This window comes from Nematolebias whitei, chromosome 1 (genome assembly GCF_014905685.2).
Source record: "Nematolebias whitei isolate Nwh7 chromosome 1, NemWhi1, whole genome shotgun sequence".
NCBI lineage: Eukaryota > Metazoa > Chordata > Actinopteri > Cyprinodontiformes > Rivulidae > Nematolebias > Nematolebias whitei.
This window is the reverse complement of record NC_056498.1, coordinates 93,357,405-93,361,914: the sequence shown is the minus strand read 5'-3', so window position 1 is coordinate 93,361,914 and position 4,510 is coordinate 93,357,405. Positions and strand designations below refer to the sequence as shown.

The 4,510-nt window shown below is 42.8% G+C and overlaps 1 pseudogene; it reads left to right on the top strand.

Annotated features, from left to right (window-relative positions):
* LOC119407831 overlaps positions 1 to 4,510 on the top strand; it is a 17,544-nt pseudogene that overhangs the window by 472 nt on the left and 12,562 nt on the right.

Genomic DNA, 4,510 nt, shown 5'->3' with positions numbered 1-4,510 from the left:
GCACTCACCACTCTTAGCAAGGACAAAAACATCATCATTCTCCCAGCAGACAAAGGAAGGTGCACAGTGATTTTGAACCAGAAAGACTATCATGAGAAAGTTATGACACTCCTTAGTGACTTAACCACTTATGAACCTCTGAAAAGAGATCCAGGAAGTGGTTACAAGAAGAAGTTAATAGATTGCCTGAAAAATTTGGAGCAGGACAAGGCTATTGACCGTTTTCTGTACCACAGACTGTACCCAGGGGAGGCCACACCTAGTCTGTATGGTTTACCTAAAATCCACAAACAAGGTGTACCTTTAAGACCTATTGTTAGCATGATTAACTCTGTCACTTACAATGTTTCCAAAAATCTGGCGTCTGTACTCATCCCTTTAGTTGGCAGCTCAGAACACCACATACAGAACACCATGGACTTTGTGGATAAGGTGAGGGATGTCATCATGGAGACTGATGAAACAATGGTCTCTTTTGATGTCACATCACTCTTTACGTGCATTCCTGTTGATGATGCAGTAGAGGTGGTCAGTTTAAGATTAAAATCAGACACCACTCTGAACAGCAGGACCATGCTTTCCACAGAACAACTGTGTCAACTCTTGAAACTGTGCCTGCAGTCAACCTACTTCACATATGGGGAGCAATATTATAGGCAGAAACATGGGTGTGCTATGGGGTCTCCAGTTTCTCCTATTGTTGCCAACCTGTACATGGAGGAGGTAGAAAAGAGAGCCTTGACGTCCTTTTCAGGGACACCACCAAGTCATTGGTTCAGGTATGTTGACGACACCTGGGTTAAAATTAAATCTCAGGAAGTCCAACATTTTACTGACCACATCAACTCTGTGGATAAATACATCAAGTTCACACGAGAAGATGTAAAAAATGGCAAGTTGGCTTTCTTGGACTGTGAGGTCTCAGTCTCTGATAGAGGACATTTGCAAACCGAGGTGTACCGCAAACCCACCCACACAGACCAGTATTTGCAGTTTGACTCCCATCACCCTTTGGAGCACAAGTTAGGATTCATCAGGACTCTGTATCACAGAGCAGACAGCATCCCCACTAGCTCGGAAGCCAGGCAGAAGGAGAAATCCTACACAAAACAGGCTCTAGAGCAATGTGGATATCCTAACTGGGCCTTCCTGAAAGCAGAAAAGAAACCCAAACAGGACTCCAGTCAGCCATCAGGTGAAAAGGAGGAACCCAGACCCAGACCAGTGGTCATTCCGTATGTTGAGGGGGTATCAGAGAAACTGAGACGTTTATTTTCTAAACATAACGTCCCAGTGGCTTTTAAACCCCAAAATACATTACGGCAAAAACTGGTTCATCCCAAAGATCCAGTCCCCCGGCACAAACAGAGTAATGTTGTGTATGCTGTTCAGTGTCAGGAGGGCTGTGATCAGCCTTACATCGGGGAAACTAAACAGCCATTGGCCAAAAGGATGGCCCAGCACAGAAGATCAACATCATCAGGCCAGGATTCTGTGGTCTACACTCATCTCCAGGCCAGCGGTCACTCTTTCAAGGATGAAGATGTTCACATCCTGGACAGAGAGGAACGATGGTTTGAGAGAGGAGTAAAGGAGGCCATCTTTGTGAAAAGAAATCGTCCATCATTAAACAGGGGTGGAGGCCTCCGGGTTCAACTGTCCCCCTCTTACAATGCTGTGATTGCTAGTATCACTCAGCCCTCTGTGAGTAGTAAACAGCCATCAGTGTGCTAATGACCCATTGTTAGGCTGATGGTCCTTCTTGAGCATGTGATCAGCTGGTTTTGGTTGTCAGCAGCAAACTGGTTGATCCACTCTGTGAAGGTGCTATTTAAGAGACTGAGCTGAAAACAGCACCTCAGACTGAGGAAGTCTCTTGGATGAGAGACGAAACGTTTCTAGATTTTTTTGCTTTGTTTTGTTTTTTGTTTTTTTGAATGTCCAGAGGACCAGATTGAACTTTTTTGGAAGGTAAAAAAAAAACTTTGCCAACAATACATAAAAGTACGTGATATGCTCAGAAAAAGTGGCAGTTCAGGAGAGACATGAAGGACAAGTTTCCTTGGTACGATGAACTAAATGTTGTTCTTGGCACTCGACCCACGAGCAGGCCACAACATGTGCTGGAGTCCTACCAAGCAGAGACTCGGCCGCCATCCACCCTGGCAACTCTGAATCCACAGAGATGGCTCAGGACTCAGAAAAAAGTGGTAAGTGGGCGACTATGTAATAATGCTTGAGCAGAACTATTTCAATATTGACATTATGTTTCATTTTAAAATGACCAGTTCCATCTTGCCAGTTTGTTTATTTGCTACAATTTATTATAAATAGATAAGCAAATATGTATAATTCCAGTGTATAACTGTGATAACGTGTATGTAACATTTTAATCATGCAGATAAAAGTGCCACCGACTGTGAAATTGAAGAGACTGCCACCACAAGCTCCCAGCTGGATGAAGAAAGGGGCCAACCAAGGCTAGCTATACATGGGGCTCAGAAAAGAAAGAAAAAGACAAAGGCTGACAGGTTTGAGAAATTGTTTGAGAGCTACCTGGATGACCAGAGAAAAAGGGATGAGGATGAATGCAAAATAATGAAGCAGGAGTCTGCATCTTTTGAGAACTTCTTAAAAATGCAACAGCAAGCTGAAAAAAGACATTTCCAGTTAATGCAAAAGCAGCTGAGCAACAGCCAGATACAAGAGCAGCAAAGGGCCAACAGCCAGATGTTCCTTCAGATGATATCTACTTTTCTTCATGCTGCAACGCCCCCAAACCGTGACACCACGTGCCTCCTACTCCAGTCAGGCCCCCATTGTGGCCCACTGCATCCTCTCACCAGCCCCCCGCACATACTCACCACCAGCACAATGTACCAACTGCCCACCACACTGCATCCTCTCACCAGCACTCTGCACATACTCACCACCAGCATAATATACCAACCCACCACACTGCACCTGCACCAGCCCAAACCCCACAGGAGCAATACATGGCAGACACATCTCAGCATTCAACATCTTATGTTATCGGTGATGTCAACAAAGATATCTTTGATCTGTAGTTAGTAAACGTGAAAATATCACAGTGAAATATTTTGATTTTTTTTCTTGTATTATCTGCATGAACAGTTTGAACAACCCATATTAATGTTAGTCAGTAGTACATATTATGTTAAATTGTTCAGAAGAATGTGCACAAAACTGTTCAATGTTCATTAATGAACCTTTATTTGTTATAATGTTCAAGTATTATTTGTTACATTAAAAAAAAGTATGAACAAGTTGTCTTTTTCTTGCAAAACTGCAGCATATAAACACCTGTCAGATGCATAGATTAAAAAAACTATAACTATTTAATATCACAAAATCATGTTAAAAAATAATATTCATTTACTACAGCATTACTATGCCAAGTATGCACACAGAGCATCCCTAATTCCCCCCCCCATAGTTAGCTTGAAGGCCAATTTTTGGATTGACAGAGTCATCCACATAATCTGCAGGCTTTTCATCCGTCCACTCCTCATTTGCTGTTTCACAGAAATTATGCAGAAAACAACAGGCTGATATTATGTGGCTTACAAAGGAAATGTGCACATCACATCTCTTGAGAAGGCACCTCCAGCGGCCCTTCAAACATCCAAAGGCCCTTTCAACTGTCATTCTAGCCTGACTGAGTCTATAGTTGAAGTTTGTCTGTAGTTGTGTTAAACCTCTCCCCTCAGGAAAAGGTTTCAGCAGCTAAGGTAGTAGTGGGTATGCAGCATTGCCAAGAATGTGAAGAGGTACATTTACATTGTTCAACCTTTCTATCCAGTCTGGGAACAGTGTCCCATTTTCACCCCTACTGTACAAGGAAGAGTTGGCAAAAACCCTTGCATCATGAACTTTTCCTGGCCAGCCCACATTAATATCCCAAAATTTCCTTTTGTTATCTACCACGCTTTGCAGAATAACTGAGTAGAAGTTTTTCCTTTTAAAATAGTCAGCAGGATTCTCAGCTGGTGCAATAATACCTATGTGGGTACCATCAATTGCAACCTGGAGTAGCTTCCATCGAGTCCTGAAACCCTGGACGATCACCATAAGCTCTGCATCAAAAGGGGTTTTTATATACAGAGGTTTCATTACAACATTAATAGCAGTTATAACCTGTTGTGTGACACTACAGGCTGTAGAGACGCCCACACCGAACAGATGGGAGATGGAGCGATACTCCAGATTTGTGCCTCCACAGACATATTGCAATCCACAGTTCAACAGGAAGTGGACTACAATATCTAGTGTGCTGGCGTGTCAAACGTGGTCAGAGGATGTCACAAATATGCAGAAATTAGGTTTTTGTCATCCTGAAGTGTCTTTGCCAATCTGTTTCATCCCAGGACCTGTTAACAACTTCCCACCAAGTTGATGGACGTGGCTGAGCCCACATGCTCCTACAGGGACAAAAATACAAAGAAATAGGTATTAATAGTATTGTACTATACTACCATTAACAGTACCA